At 30.7% G+C, this 18,153-nt stretch overlaps 2 pseudogenes; both read right to left on the reverse strand.

The window, feature by feature from the left end:
- Positions 1-10,377: 10,377 nt before the first annotated feature.
- LOC111736064 lies at positions 10,378-11,163 on the reverse strand (annotated as a pseudogene).
- LOC111736115 lies at positions 10,968-11,086 on the reverse strand (annotated as a pseudogene).
- Positions 11,164-18,153: the final 6,990 nt, after the last annotated feature.

Below are 18,153 nucleotides of genomic sequence, written 5' to 3' on the forward strand. Positions count from 1 at the left end.
GAATGGCTTTTTGAAGTTTCACAAATTTTCCATCTTTCTCCCAACAAATAATGCTATATTAAATTCTTGGAGCTATCAGAGTCAAACTGAATTAAATTTTAGGATCTCTCTAGCTATAAACATTAATTTTCCTTTCTCAAAGTCTCTCTGAAGCATGTCAAGTCAATATTTATAGGTTAAGAGCATGCCTTAAGACTTAGACATATGTGAGTTTGGGGTTCAATTCTGGACCTCAAAAATTGACTTCATATGTGATGTTGGACATTGTTAATTTTTCTCTTCAAGGCCTGGTTTTCACTTCTTCAGAGGTGAAGTTTTATGGGGATAATAGTAAAAAAAAAAAAAAAAAAGCTAATATTAATGGAGTGCATAGTGCATGCTGGGCACTCTTCTAAATGCTTTATACAAATTAACTCGATAAATTATTTATGTACAATTATTGTACTTATTTTAAAGATGATAAAACTGAGAACCAAATAAATTATGAATTATTTGATAAATGAAATGTATAGCACAGGACTTGACGTATATTGGGCAGCCAATAACTGAAACATATATTGTTTATTTCTATTAGTCACATATTATTCATGTATTTATACATATATATGGAAAGAAATAGAGGAAGATCCATTATAAAAAAAAAAAAAAATGGACCATTCAACTATGGATAGTGAGAAGTGCATCTGCAACCAGCAAACCGAAGACCCAGGAAAACCAATAGAATAGTTTCAGTTCTAGTTCAAATGCTTGAGTATCAGGAGAGTCAGTTCTAGTCCTAGCCTGAGTCCAAAAACAGAAGACCAATCAATGTTCCAGCTTTGAGATAGTCAGGCAGAGATATTAAATTTTTTCTTATTCTGCCTTTTGTTCTTTCATGTCTTCGGTATATTGGATGAGGTCTACCCACATTAAGAAGGGTAATCTGCTTTACTCCATCTATTTTTTTTTTCATTTCTATTTTTTAATTAAATGTATTGGAAAGACATTGATTAATAAAATCATATAGGTTTCAAGTGTACAATTCAATAATACATTATCTGTATATTATGCATTGTGTGTTCACCACCCAAAATCAAATCTGTTTAGGTCAACACAAAACAAAGAGGCAACCTATTTGTAAACAGTGCCTCCAATAAGGAGCCAATATTTAAAATACATAAAGAATTTATACAACTCAACAACAAAAAAACAAAAAATCCAATTAAAAAATGAGCAGAAGATCTGAATAAACACTTCTTCCAGGAAGGCATACAAATGGCCAGCAGACATATGAAAAGATGCTCAACTTCACTAGCTATTGGGGAAATGCAAATCAAAACCACAATGAGATACCATCTCATACCTGTAAGAATGGCTGTTATCAGCAAAACAGGTAATAAAAAGTGTTGGAGAGGCTGTGAGGAAAAAGGAACCCTCATACACTGCTGGTGGAAATGTAAATTGGAATAGCTGCTATTGAAAACAGCATGAAGGTTTCTCAAAAAACTAAGAATAGAATTATCATATGACTCAGCAATCCCTCTTCTGGGTATCTATCCTAAAAATTTGAAACTCTTTATCCATAAAGATATATGCACTCTGATGTTCATTGCAGCATTTACTGAGTCTATTGATTCAAATGTTAATCTCTTCCACAAACACCCTCACACACATGCCCAGATTAATTTTTAACCCAATGACAGGGCACTTAAAGAAGACAATATAGGAAAAGCAGAGCAAGGGAAATTATAACAAAGGTATATCTACTTATCTCAAGTATTCGAAGTAATTATGGCATAGGAATAGACTTTAGGAATCAGAGAGTTGGACAAAATGAAGTAGAATCCCTATAATACAAGTTGAAAAACATAGTTTAAGAAGTATTCTTATAACAAATAATGACTACAAAAAAGGGATATCAAACTCTAGCTTCTCTTATTGTAACCTATTTCAATCCATCTTCATTAGAACCAGTAGTTTGCTTCTCAGACTATAAATCTAATTGTCATTCACATGCTTAAAATGATTTGGGAAAACCACACTGCCTAAATGAAATTCAAACTCTTTTTTATTCCATAAATGCTCCTAACAATTTGCCTTGATTTTCATTTCATTCTCATTTCCTGCTACTGTTTCCCCTATATACTTTAAATTCCATTGACAGATAACTACTTATACTTCTCTTGCATAGATGGCTCCATTTCCTTTTCTCCAGCTGATGAACACTATTTCTTGAAAGGCAAGTTATGTTGATAATGACAATAATGGGAAGGATAATATCATGGGGAAGAAGGGAGTGATGGTAATTTAGTTCTCATTCATTGATTATTTCTGACCAAGCACTGTAGAGAATGCTTTAACTGCATTATTTCTTTTAATTCTTACAAAAAACCTAGGTTCTGTTATTCACAGTTTATTGTTGTGGAAATTACAGCATAGAGAGATCGAATGACTTGTTTAAGGTCACACATTTAATAAGAACGATTTAAATTCAACCTGGATACCAAATCCACTCAGCAAATTACTCACATAGATTTTTCTAAGAACTCTTTTGTTAATAATAAAAATTAAAAACTTGTAAAGTCCCCCAATATATTCTCTTTATATTGTATCTAATTATATTAGAGTTATTTGCACATTAGTATACTTGATTTGGTTTCATTAAATCTAGAAATGAGCTCCACCCAGCCTGCTTCCCACACAGCCATGACCTGCGCAATATTAAGTTCATCATAAGCATTTTATAACATTTTATTAATATAAACAAATATTTAAAAAATAAAGTCCAAATACATCCAAATGAAGGCTATAAACCCAATAGTAAAAATAATAAATCAAAGCAAATTTCCTTTGCTATTTTAAAAATTAAGAGAGATAAAATCGTATTAAAATTCCCCTCTACTATAATGTCAATAGATGTATACACAAAATGTAATTATTTTTCTTAATTATTATTTGGAGAAATTTTTTGAAAAGAGAAGTACTGAAGGATATAACTATAGAAATATCAAGAATGCACCAAATTGGCAATGATTATCTAAGTAAACAAAACAGTCTATAAGTCATTATTTTGGGATGGGGGTTGTTCTTGAATTTAGTCATGGAAAGCATGAAAATTTAAAAAATTGCTTTAAATAATCTTTTCATAAGGAAACACCATATACTTTTTCCTACATTCTTTTAAATGAATCCCTTGTATGGTTGCCCATTAAGAGTCAGGATAATGGTCTTTCTTGTTTATAGACCAATCAATATCTTTCAATCCTAATGTATAACCTCATTGTCATCATTAAGATAGTGGAGGGCAAAGGAAGTACAATAAATGTTAACATGGACAAGATGAAGTAGTTGATAGACTCCTTAGAGTAATTACCAGGACAGAGAAAGCTATCTGATGATGTTAATTCCCACAGCTTTGTCTTTTAGATTAGATTTCTTCATGGAAATCTAATCTAATTTGGACTTTTCTAATTTTTAAAAATTTTACATTTATTCTCTAGGTTCCCTTGTCTTTCTCAGGATTTCTTTGTAAATTTTTCCTCCAAGTAGATACTCGGAGAGAAATTTATTTACTTATTCATTCATTCATTCATTCATTCATTCATTTATCTATCTATCTTTCTATCTATCTATTTATTTATTTGGTAATTTCACCCTTTAGTTATTCTATAAATGCATCAATTGGAGATTGAGGTAGATTGAAACTTAGACTTTGAAGCACTTTATATGAAAGTGTATATTGCCTTTTTGTAATGTTTACAGTGTCCCAAATACATAATTTCTTTAAATGTCTCTAACTGTGTTTGGTCAAACAAGCACCCTTGCAAGTTATAATCGAGACTTTTGGGTTCAGATTTAAAGAAAAAGAATAGCAACAACCTCTATCATATGTACTCTCAGTGTGTTATATGTTAAAAAGCACTTATGAATAGTGTATATATATCACAATATTATTTTTTGATTTAGAATTTACCAAGTCTTTTAGAAATTTTTCTCATTGAATAATATAAAAATTAAATTATATAAATTTAGACTCTGAAAGTCACAATGTATACTTTGCTCATTGATTATATTCTTTTGCGTCTTGTCTACTTTGTCCTGTTTCCTTCTGGATGGTTCTATTGAGTGATTGGTTCAGGTACATAAATATAAATTATGAAGTCAAATGGATCTTTGTCTTTTTCTACCAATGGATCATTTATTTTCAAATGAACAATTCTTATAATTTACTTAAATCAATAACAAAAGAAACTTAATAAATATACAAATTATTAAGAGGTTAATCACATAATTGCTCAACACTGAATTGATTCTAAGCAGAGAATTAGCTTTTTATTTAAGACAGATAAGTTTCCAGAAGACTGGGAAAGAAGACTGAAAAAGAGTAAGCCTTGGACATTAGGTGTTAATTAACTGAGAAAATAAGACAATGACACATTGCAAGATATTGTTCATATTTTGAAATACTTTTACTTAGGTTCAAATTTAAAATTTGGAGGTTAGTCTTTTTTTTTTTTTAATTCTGGGGGAAATGAAAAACTGGAGGCTGAAGTATCTTTGGAGTACTAATATTTTACATTCTGAAGATCTAAAAAAAAAAATTTGCTTTCTTCTCATCTTGCATCTTTGCCTGAAAAAGGAGAAAGATAAATCTTGGATATGAGAAAGGAAAATTATAAATTCTACTTAGGGTTTCATTCTTCATTAAGTTTTTATTTCAATATTTCCAAAAAAACTTTTTTTTAGCATTAGAAATGTTTATATTAAAAATTCAGATAACATAGAATGTTATAAAGAGGAAATTTAAAATGAACTGAAATCAAACCAGTTGAAAAAAACATCATTATATGTGATATCTAAATTGTTGTATTTTCCCAAGATAGTAAAACTAATGACATTTATGTGACAATGACATATTAGTCTTTCAAGATAAATTGCATAAACTGTTCTCTTTGGAAAGAATTCACTTATCTTGAATTGCTGTGCTGTGTTTAGGAGTACATATCCAAATGCTAACAATACATCTCTATCCTGTAAAATGTAACAGCAATCTGAAAAGGCCAACTATAGTTGCTTAAAATGAGCATAATTAATGATTAATTGATGTGCACTCTACAGACTTCCTTCCTACCAGCCCATCACTATCTTTTTGTTAACGCAGTGTAATGCTCTTAGGTTTGACCCATTCACTTGTCTTTTCTCTCCCCCAATCTCTTTCCCTAACATGTTTAGGTCTACTTGACAACCTTTTTTCTTAAGGATGAATTAGATGTCTTAACATCTCTTTCTTCTTGCATTCATTTTAGTTTGGCAGCAAACATTAGTTATGACTTGCTGTATTTCACTCCCCAGAGTGTTAATATCATCTATAAATTATGACTCATGGTAGGCACTAGTTGTTATCAATCACCAGGGAGTAATTGATGCTGATTGAATCAAATAAATGTGATGTTTGCAAAGCTATGACCTTGTCAGTTAACTTGAGTGCCACAAATCTATTAGAACTGTAGGAACTGAATCTTAAAGATAACTGAAGGAGGCAGATTACTGTTAATTTGGAAGATTTTTTTTGTTTTTGAATTATAAAAAATATTCTTTTCTCTATAATATGGGATAGTCTAAAGGCACTGAAAAAAATCATTACTAATCTCCCTATGTGGAATCACAGACTAAATGAAAGTATCTGAGAATATTAAATGTGAAAGAAAGTTTCCCAACCTCCCATTTAAAAAGAAAGTACATAATTGCAAAGACCAGATAGGATAATTATCCCAGATTGTACAATGAGTCTTTAGCAAACTTGAGATCAGAACTCTTTTCCTGACCAAATTCTCATCTCACCTCCCACAAAGAGCTTTTTTTTTTTTCTAAATTGAAAGTGATTTGTAAACGTAATTTAAGATTAAATCTATTTCCAATTAGCTTCAAAATGAAAATAAAGTCCACTTTAATATGTATCTGTAAGAAGCTGCAGTTCAGCCAAGGCCCTAAAGCTGCATTCAAATATGAGAAGAAATAAAATTTGCATCATTTGTATTGATCTAGCCACAAGTCAGTGTTTTGATTTAGCCACTTTTTTCCCAAATGACTATAGATTTGACATTTGGACAGTATTTCCATAGCATACATGTAGGTATAAGATAATGGTCTTTGTAATAATTATAATAATAAGATAGGTTTTTATATGTCTGCTATAGAGAGAAATTTCCAAAGATACTGAGTCTGCCTGTTTGATGTAAAAAATTCAGTCAGTAACTGTTACAAGGAAGAATTCCTCAGTTTTTATTTATCAGTTCTACCAGCCCTAGGCAAATGTCTTTCTGTTTTGACTTTTAATTAATTAACCATATTCTAAGTGCTAAAAGCAATGAGTCATTTTAAGAACTTATTTATTTTTTTGTATGTCATCATTTCTAATATCCCCAGTTTGTATTCACACAGCAATCCACAGATGGATTAATCATTATGCCATCTAAGGATATACATTCATGACATTGGAGGCTAATTCAAGAAATAGGTTATTCTAGAATTTTATAATAGCTTTCATTTATTGAAACCCTGCTATATAACAGTCTGTGTCTGGGATTTTTCCATATACAATTTCCAATTTATAACTGGAAACTACTTGAAGATTATCTCATTGAAACCCCTCCCTTTACACAATGAGAAACTGAGGCTCAGCATATTTGAGTATTTTGCCAAAGGTTAAATGGCGAGTGAGTGCAAAAGCCAACATTAGTTCTTGGCCTCTGGATTCCAATTCTTATGTTTTTACCTCTTTATCAGTCTGACTGTAATTCTGAGAATTTAGAGGTAGTGACTTTGTCCTTTTAAGTCATCATCAGTTGACAGGAACAATTGGACGGTTGAAAAAACATTTCAGTAGATAGCATGATCATTCCTGAAAGTTAGGTTTTTTATTGTTGCAAATGTTTTGACACTGAACCTGATTTTCTGTTCACATAATATCAAATGGAACTTAATTAAATAAATGCCTGAAAAAAAATATGATGTGAGAAATACACCAGAGTAATTAATACTAAAAAAATCTAACTTTCAGAATGGTAAACAGACCAGTTACATAAATTGTGGGGCCCAAGGCAGTATGAAAATGTGAGATAAATTATTCAAGAAGCAATAAGAAAGTGCTGTTAAAGATACTAAACTATATAACACATTTTCTTCCATGGTGTGCCTCTCAACTTTTCATCGTGTTGGATGATGGTGATGATGATGATGATAATTTATTTACTACTTAATGCCATTCTAACTAAAGAAAAAATAAAATTTAATTATTAGTGTGTATTTTAGCATTTACACTTATATCATGCAATGCCAATGTTCATTTTCATTTAAAATGAAAATACAAGAGTTTTTCTTTCATATGTAGAACTGCTGAAGTTAGACAATTCACATTTCTTAGCTTCTGCATACATATGCATTTCTTTCTTACTGGGTAATGGAAATGCTATACAAAATTAATTTAGCTGTTTTTATGTTACTTTTTTTACATGCATGTATTCTGCTGACAATCCACCTTTGGCTTAATGATGAATACGACAGGACTTAAAGAAAAAGGAATTATGTTTCACTTTTTTCCTTTTCCTTCGATGACAACATTTTCAGCACAAGTGGTTGACTAATACAGAAAGATAACACAAGAAAAAATATTATGATATGGTTTCTTGGTCATTCATTTTTTATTTTTTAATTCAAATAAGTTCTGGTTCAAACATAGAACATGGCCTCTTATGGCTATCAGCATCTCCGCTTACTCAATGTAGGCATGACACACTTAACGTTGTACTCAATTTGAGTATCTCTGAACTCCCATACATTATGGGCTAACCAGAATTTAATGCTTAAGAGGCATTATAAATACTACAGTATATGAATGAGATGCAAGCAGTGGCAGACATGCATGCTCCCTGTACCAACAGACTTCAATTATAAGACATAAGTTCAAAGATCTAATTGTTGAAATTTTTAAGATAGTAAAATCCCAGCACTGGGCCTTTCTGTGTATGAGGCCCAATCACATGTCCATGAAGCCAGTTCAACTAGTGGTACCAGTGGAAGATAAGAGCACACTGTATTTTCAGAAAACTTGTTACATAAAGAAGAGTTAAAACAGGACTATTACATTCAGGAGATTTTTTCTTGCTCTTACAAGAATGTCTCTTTGAAATTTGAGAAATTTGAGAAGTCAGGGAACTGTTAAAAGAATACCTGGTAAATTTGACAATGTGCCGATTGTTGGGTGGCTCCAATGCCTCTAAGCTAGATTGAAATTTAGGTTGTACCGGTTTGGGGAGAAAGCACATCAGCTTTAGAAACAGAAAATCTAGATTTCTACTTGCTAGATAAACATGGACAAATTATATAACCTCATAAAATGGGGATGATTTTGCCCATCTCTTGGAGTTTTTGAGAACCAACTCTGATAATATAGAGAGAGCTCTAATCATGGTTGCCAGATTAATATGGTATTTGGCAAAGTAGACATTTTATAAATACTAGCTATTTAAAAAAATCTGTAGGGAAAATTTCATTAATATATCTAAGTGTCAAAAAATAATGTTATAAGAGAAATCAAAACTAGAGCAATACATATTGAAACGTTCAAGGTACCACCAAGGATAAAAATGAAGTGGGGAAACAAAAAAAAAACAAAAACCATAAGATTTCATGATGAATTGTTCAAAACTATAAGGAAAGAATCAGACCAAAGAGAAAGCTATCTCAAAGAGAGAAAATTGTTCAAGGGGAAATCAGGAGTATATTTATTATTTTATTTTATTTTATTTTATTTTATTTTTATTAAAAATGATTGGGGTGGCATTCATCAACAGAATACAATAATTTTCAAGTGTACAATTCAACAGTATGTCACATTGCATTGTGTGTTCACCACCCAGAGTTAGATTTCTTTCCTATTTGGAGGTGGTACTGGACCAAGAGTTCCATGAGGCCCTCTCTACTTTCTGTAGTCTACATTAACCTCATTTTCCTCTGAATCAGTACCTTTCACTTTATCATTTAATTCTATGTTTCTTATATCATTATCTACTCCAAATGTCTGTTTTTCACATTCATATCTACATTACAGAGTTCTTGACCACAAAAACTATGGTAATCGTGCCTTCTTTTCCTTCCAACTTCCCAATATTTAGCACAGTCAAGATGAATTGCTTTTGAGATGCTTGCCATGCTTTTCAAATTTCTGTGACTATTTCTCTAGTCATTGTAAAATAAATAATAAATATTTGGTTATAAAATAAAAGGCATAGGCTAAATAAGTTTTAATGTTATTTCTGGCTCCAAAATTTTATTATACAAATATCCATGGGAGACGGGGATTACTTTATTGAAAATAGAGTATTTGGAGCCTAATAAGTCTGATTGCTTGTTTATATAATCTAAATTCTTTGGAAGACAACTCTTCAATCTATTTAAAGTCCAATAGCCTAATTGAAATTTGATCCTAGTTCCTATTATAATTCTTGCTTTTATGTTTTCCTTTCATTTTCTCTGTTTGCTTGTATATCTTTTTCTAATTTTATTTTTATAGTTGCATTGTATGTTTTTGTTCTCTATTTTGCTTTGTTTTAATTATGAGAGTTTTCACATTTATGTAAAATTAATAAAGCATACCCTATGCATAATGTTGTTTTTGTACCACATTTATAGACCAATTTTATTGAGCCAAGATGAGTTCTGACACATTCTTAAAATTCAGGAGTTTTCTGTGTCATCATAAGAAAGTCAAGAATAATCATAATGAAAAATAAGTCTGCAGTTAATGATCCATTGACTATAAACTCTAACTTTATTTTTTTTTTTCATGAAATGTTTTATTTCAACCAACTTTCCTAAGTGGTTTTGTACCAGATAACATAATTCAATTGGCTCCCCATCATCTTTTGATTAGCCTTTCTATAGTTCCCATATTTCCATGTTCTTAACGTGGAAATCTAGAATTAGGATGGAGACATGTAATCTAAACTACCAATCAACTAAATTTTAGGTTGGAATTGATCAGTATGAAGGAGAAGGCTCTCTGTGATCTCTCTAAGTTTTGCTATGTTGATGGTCTCAGAGATGTCTGGTTTTCACTGGCCTCAGGGCTTATAAGTCCTGTTCCTAGCACTGAAATGGCTTTTGTGGGGTGAAAGAGGTGCAAGTTTTCTATTAGGCTTCATGCAGTAGCAATGTTTTTTGTTGTTTATTTGTTTGTTTTTTTACCAGCCAGTTTTATGGCGTTGTTTCAGCCAACATTCCTAGAAATTTAGCTCCTACCTTGGGTTCCTTAGTCCTCCCAACTATTCTGTGTGATCTCTAATACCTTTAATACCTCTTTTTTTAAAAACTTTTATTAACATTTGTTTGATGCTGAATTTACTCCTGGGCCATACGTTTTTGTTTCTTCAGTTTCTTTTGGGATGTCTTTTTCTTCTACGCAATTTCCTCTTCTGGTTTAGGAACGATCTGCTCTTTTTCAGTGAGGATCATCTCAGTGTGGCTAGGAGAGTTCATGTAGGGGTTAATCCTCCCATGAGCTTTGTAAGTTCTGTGCTGCATTTTGGGAACTTTGTTCACCTGGATGTGCTCAATGCCCAGAGTCCACATCTAAACCCTTAAGTTCAGCATTAGTCTCTATTTTAAGCATGTGCAGCAAAAATGCAGCACTCTTTTTGGGCCTCTGATCCTGCAATCCAACCTCACTCTTTGACCTGGGCGCACCTGCCAGCTCCACCATTGTAACAATAGAATGGCACACATTGCCTCTGTAAAGTGACACCTTTCAGATACTTGATGACTTTTCGGATATGCTTACCCTTGATGGCCTGGGCAGTTTCATGAGTGTTCTTAGAGTGAGCATGAAGATTTTCTTTTTTTTTATAGGTGAGGCAACCTTTGGTTGACCTCACAGATTGCAAAGACTTTGTCAGTTTACAATCCTTTATTTTTTAATTATTATTTTTTTATGCCTACAGCACCTGGTCTTCCTAGGTGGTCTCCCATCCAAATATTAACCAGGCCAGACCCTGCTTAGCTTCCGAGATCAGACGGGATCGGGTTTGTTCAGGGTGGCATGGCCGTAGACAAGATTTGAACCTCTTGATTTGCATGATTTTATGGGTTTTTCTGGATCAAGTGAATAATGAACTATTTCAGAGGTCACTGCAGGTCACTTACGGGAAGAGCATTAATATCTTTTTAATATACGCCTTTTAGGTTTAATTAGCTAAAATCCAGTTCTGTTACTTGTAATAAAGAATTCAGATAGAGCTTTTCTTAAGACTTTATTTAAATAATGGAGGCATAAATATATACAAAAAGAGCACGATACAGTCCCTTCTGAGCACTTTCATCCATGGACAGACAGTTTACCCAGAGCTCAGCGAGTTGTGTGTTGAAAAATATGTTTTCTCCTCTGATTGAGCACAGCTCTGTGCCACAGCATAGCCAGGATATAGATTGACTTTCCTCTCTCGTCCTCTCAGTTGTGTTGTTTTGTGTAGAGCACAAGTTGAACATCCCTATGAAATAGCCCTAATATATCTACATATAACACAGATATGTGTATATTAATATCCATGCATGTGGTATGCCAGTGACGGTACAAAAATAAGACATTTAAGCTGATTTTGATAGGTTATTCAGTCTTACTGGGATTCAAATTACTGTGTACTTCTTACAGTTTAAAGGTGTTAAGATACTTTGGAAATAATCTGAATTTAGTAATTATTTTATACTGAAAACATTTTTTAATTTATAAAACATTTATCCCAAAGAATGTAATGTATAAAACACAAAAATGTACTGGAAAATGACAAACTAGTATAATCAAAAATGCTATAAAATATTGTCAGTTACTAATTACAAAATTTTGGTTCATCAGCAAAGAGGATTTTAACCTCTGTTTAATTTCAGTACAGATCTGGGTTAAGTTCCCAAATCCTATTATTCTCACTATCAGTTGTTGTATATTTAAAAAATATAACTAATGATAATGCTTAATCTGTATTTCCCAATTTTGTTATTCTTCCTACTACCACTCTGGGAAAAAAAGAAAAAAGAAAATTGGAACTAGTAGAGATTTCTCTTCTAAGAAGGGAATGCTTAATTTCACGAAAAAGCTATAAGCTTGTCAGAAGGATGTGAGAAAAGAGAAATGATTGGTAATCTTATTGCTGGCCTAACTGCCTTGTGAGCTAATCATCTTCTTAATTATTATTTCTCTCTGATCTCAAATAGGTTGATGATGCAAAACCATAGAGACCAAAGCAGCACTGATATTTTCAAAACTGTGTAGTAGGGCCACCAACTGCTTGGTCCTTTCGCCCTAATCCTAAATCTGATCAAACCCAATGTCTAAGACTATGCTGTCCCATACAAGACCATTAATTACCTGTGGCCATTTAAATTTGAATTAATATTGAATAAAATTACATGTTCCTCAGTTTCACTAACCCATTTCAAGTACTCTATAGTGACAGGTCACTTGTGGCCACAGCAGGTCGAACATTCTCATGTTCATGAAAAATGTTCTATTGACCGCCCTGACCTAAGCACCTAGGAACTTTTATTTTTAGCTTACAATTCTCTGGAACCATGCATTAAAAGAGTGATATACTAAAAATCTCATTCCCATATTGATTCTGTCCTTTCCATTCAGTAGTTGCCACTAGATAATTAGTAGCCTCTTATGAGATAAAGCACAGAAAAGTACAATGGTCACAGCATTTTAGCTTTTAACGCTTTTGACAAAGACATATCTATTTCCTTTCATCACAACTTGTTTGCTAAAGTAGAATAATTACTATATTTCATCCAATCCGAACTCATCAATTGAATGGTGCACCATTATTTTGTGTTCCAGGAAGCAATTAAATTATGATGTTCCATTTTTTTCAGTCATCTCATTTTCAGAGATGTTAAAATGTGAAAAAATGTACATCTTAGATTTATAAAATTATGGTAAAGTTAAAAGCCAGATTTCCATTCATTTGCGAAATCATATCTTGCAACATATTTTAAGACAACTTAAATACAGGAAATTATACTTGGTAGTGTCTTAATGGATTGAGAGTTTTCTTAAAATATCTTTCTATTCCTTTATTCATCTTATGAATCTGGCTTTATCTATCTCAGATGACAAGTAACATATTTTTTTTTTATATTAAGGTATGATTTAAATACAAGAAAAAAATTTCCTTTTTAGTGTACAGGTCTGCAAGTTTTAACAAGTACACATAGTCATGGAACCATCACTACAATTAAGATATAGAATAGTGCCATCACAAAAAATGTATCCACGTCACTTTGTAGTCAACCCTGGTCTTTAATTGTAATCCATGGCAACTACTGATTTGCTTTCTATCTCCATAATTTTGCATTTTTTAGAATGTCATATAAATGGAATCATACAGTATTTAGCTTTGTAAATATGGTTTCTTTACAGAATATGTTGAGATTCATGTATGTTGTATATATCAGTGATTTGTTCCCTTTTCTTGCAAACAATATTTAATTGGATTGATATATCACAATTTATTCATTCCCCAGTTTAGGGACATGTTGGTGATTTCAAGTTGTTGATGATTACCTAAAAAACTGGTATATATATGGACACAGATTTTTCTATAACATAGATTTACATTTCACTTTGATAAATACTTAAGAGTGAAAACTGTTGAATCATATGGTAACTTTATAAAAACCTGCGAAACTATCTTCTAAAGTACTGTTTGACAGTCCCACCAGAATTATTTGAAACTTCCAAGCGCTATTATTATTTTGCCATTCTAATAATGTGTAGTGGTATTTGAATTTTCCTCATGAAATTTCCTTGAAAATGGTTTCATGGGCTTAATTGCTATCCATATATCTTTGAATGAATGCTTGTTCACGTATTTCCCCATTTTTAAGGGGGTGCAAGTTTTGTTGAAGTATGAGTTTTTTATTTATTTTGGACACAAAAAGCCTTTTATCATATGTAATTTGCAAATATTTTTATTCTAGTCCATGGCTGACCTTTTCATTTTGAAATAAGTTATTTTTTTTTTAAATCGGACATTCTTAATTTTGATGAAATCCAATTCAGTTTTTTATTTATTTATGGTGCTTTTGGCTAAGAAATTTTGCATAACCAAAGTCACAAAGATTTTCTCTAGTATTGTTTTCTTCCAGAAACTTTAGGTTTTACATTGAGAACTCTGATTATTTTTGGTTAATTTTCATGCATGCTGCAAAAGATAGATAAAAATTTATTGTTTTGCATATGAATATCCAATTATCCTAGCACCATTTACTGAAAAGTTTGATTATCCTTTCTTTCTTCATTGAATTGCCATGGGACATCTATCAGAAATTCATATAGATAGATGATAGATGGTAGATAGATAGATAGATAGATAGATAGATAGATAGATAGATAGATGATAGACAGATAGATAGATAGATGTGAATATATATAGACATATATACATATCTATATATCCAGCTATTTTGAAGTGGACTTTTACATAAAACTTCAGAAAACAGTTACTATGAAATCTTTGGAGTTGTCTTTTGAAGATCTTTGCTCTTTCCCATTTTTCTTCTTCTACAACTACTGTTGAATATCATTTATCTTCACTAATGCATTAAGAGTGATTTTTGGTCTTCATGCCAAATCTTTGATATTATATACATATAATATCATATAATATCATATAATACTATATACTATATACATATAATATCATATGTAATGTCATATATACATATAATATATAATGCTATATACATATAATATATGTAATATCATATATATACATAATATCATGTGTAATATCATATATATACATATAATATATATTATATAATATATACATATAATACATATAATATTATGTACATATAATATTTGACCTTCAGTTTATGCCATGCTATAGAACACTTATTTTAATCAGTTGTAGTTAAATTTCAAAACATTATCAGACCTTAAAAAAGTTAGTTATTCTCAAATATTTTTGACTCATAACCCTTTCCCATAATATGTTATTTTTGTTAACTCCAGTAACCTCCCATCCTTTAAAAAGAAATCATTGATTCCTTAACATCATCAAGAAACTGAGGCAAACAGTTATGTCACTTGTCCAAGTTTGTATAAGTTAGCCAGACAAACAATCCACACTCAATCCACACTCTTCAGTATCACACTACTTTGATGATGGAAGATATTAAATAAAAACATGAACAAGTAAGTTATGTTTATGACCAATAAAAATGTGTTTTAATAAGTGACTCAAGAAATTTTTAAAGATAATGGACAATTTTTATTCCACAATATTTAATCCTCTTTTCAGTTTAACTAGAATTTAATCAGGATATTAAACCTACATTGAAATAGTCAAGATTTAGAGTGTATATATGTCACAAGAAAGATAAACATGACCTCATCTCAGATGTTAAAATGGATTTTAAAGTTGTTTTGTGGTGATTCTAGTCAGGAAAAGACAAATAAATAAGACCAAAATAGTCCCGAAAATTATCAAAGTTCTATGTGGAATTTAAGAGTAATATTAAAATCAAATGCCTTTGAGTGGTGAACACATAATGCAATATACTGATAATATATTATTGAATTGTACACTTGAAACCTACATAATTTTATTAATCAATGTCACCCTAATAAATTTAATTAAAAAAGAAAAGTTGTGTAAACTACGGAACCAATTGTATTAAAAATTGCCCAGTTATTTGGGAAATAAAAAAACAAAACAAAACTGAATTTATACTTTAAAAAAAAACATAATTTTAGGTGAACTCAAGAGATCATGGATTTTAAAAGCATTAGAAGAAATTACTGTTTTAAGTTTATAATGTTATTACTAAAGCTTTTCTTGATATGCTACTAGATCTGAAATAGGAAATAACTTTTAGAAATAATCATATAAAGTTTTAAAATTTATTTGTAGAACACACACACACAAGGTGAAAAGGCAAGCATTAATTGGGTAAAATACTTGTTTCATTTATGTAAACAAGGTAACAATTCATAATATAAAAATAGCTTAGAGATCAGCAAGAAAAAGATAAATAACCCCATAGAGAACACTTTAATAGATAAGACACAAATGAAGAAATACTAAGCATTAAAAGCTTATGACAAGATATTTAAGCTTAATCACAATTAAACTGTAAGTCTAAATAATGAGATCCGTTTTTGTTTTTCCCATTCAAATAATTCAAATCAGCACAGTAAATAATATTGTTTTTGACATTAAAGAAAAAAATATACTTGTGTAGCACACAGCAGTGTAAATGTTTTTAACATTTTTACAAAATTATTTGGTAATATGAATCAAAATATAGAATGTGCATATCTTCTGACCTACAAATTTTACTTCTGGGAATATATATTCTAAAGATATGCATAAATATGCAATGAAAATAATCTCAGCATTTTATATATTACATAAAAAATATGATCAACCTAAATAGCTATTAATATGTAAGTAGTCACATAAATTATCATACATTCTTGAAAATTATATTTATTATATTTTTCCAATATTAAAAAAATTATTCAATATAGGTGAGTCTTAATTATCTATGGGAATAATGGTATTGTAAAAAGTGGGTAATACAAATTTCATACAATTAATTTTAAGGTTTTTTTTCCCTGCTCAATTTGTATTAGAGTAATTAACAAGTTGCCATTGAAATAATTTTGTTTTTCTGGTTCTATTCTTTTGGTCTAGCTTTATGTAATAATTAAATAATTTTCATATAATTTGTCCTTTAACCTTTATAACAAAACATTTGAAAATATTTTCTTTTCCATTTTTCTGGTGAGTAAATTAAAATTTGAAATAACGTCCTGGAGAAAACACAAGCTAAGACTTAATTCCATTGAAATGAAGAAAGAACCTTTTCACCAGTTGATGTGGAATGAAATAACCATTTTCTTAAGGAACATACTCGGCTCTGTTAACGGGGGCCTGTGAATACCTTTGTGTGGAAGCAGTTATTTTCATCCTTGCCTTTCTAGTTCTAGCACTAAAGATAAGGTTGAAAGTTTGTCTATCATTCTGTCCTTTTGCAATATATTTATTTCTGCATTGACATGTAAGAGAGAAAAATAGTTTGTAGGTAGTTAGACGATGTTTAATTTTATCAGTGGAAACTGACAACCTTCTTGCACCACTGGTATAGCAATAGACCTTTAAATGCTATTCACATTATCAAACAGAATATTTTCAATAATGGTACATAGAAAATAGTTTAATGCCAATTAGTGTGAAAGTAGCTCATTTGCATTAATTAATGCAAAAAAGTCTTGTACATGAAAATATTTTTTACAAAGAGTGGCATTGTCAATGAGTTTGGTACTTCAATCGCTGTATATTATGGTTAAAGTTACATGTTAAATATTAGTAATTGAAAAACTAATGCCATGGAGTATCTTTGAAGTGGAATTTTGCATTATAGATAATCCTGAATTCTAAGAACAACTTGAAGGAGTTTTGTCTATGAGGATCATTCATTTATCTAACAAGGATTATAACAGAAAATGTTTTATTCTGCTCACTGAAAAATCTCCTGTTATATCATGAAGTATATTCTTCTCATGCTATTGTTAATATGCAGGATATTTAGATTATATCTTGGACACAATAGTCCTACACAAAAAAATGATGCCTAGATAATTTTTGGTGAGCTGTCTGCTTTTAGGACTGGAGTCATCGGCCATCCATTTTCTTAAATAAAATAAATATATTAAATGAAAACATGTTTATCTCATGCAATCTCTTTTTAAGTTGCCTGTTTTCATAGTATGCTGACAGTATTATGTTTTATTTCAGAGTGATATGCTATAAACTATGAATGCTAAAATAACCAAACCAATATCCTATTTTTTTTCAATTGATAGGCTTACCAGACCCAAATAAAGCAAGAAAAAGTAAAAATATAACTTTACTATGTTCCGTATAGTGATGCCATCATGATGCCTATAGGCTAACAGAATATATTGGTTTTGTGACAGATCATCAATTTTTTTTTTTTAAATTAGCAAGAAGATAATTTTTTTTAATAGATTTTGGTATAAATAGAGTCTAATTTAAGCAACACCTCAACTTTATCTTCTTCAACAAAATTTATATTTAGTCTCCCCATTTT

This window comes from Pteropus vampyrus, unplaced genomic scaffold (assembly GCF_000151845.1).
Source record: "Pteropus vampyrus isolate Shadow unplaced genomic scaffold, Pvam_2.0 Scaffold17, whole genome shotgun sequence".
NCBI lineage: Eukaryota > Metazoa > Chordata > Mammalia > Chiroptera > Pteropodidae > Pteropus > Pteropus vampyrus.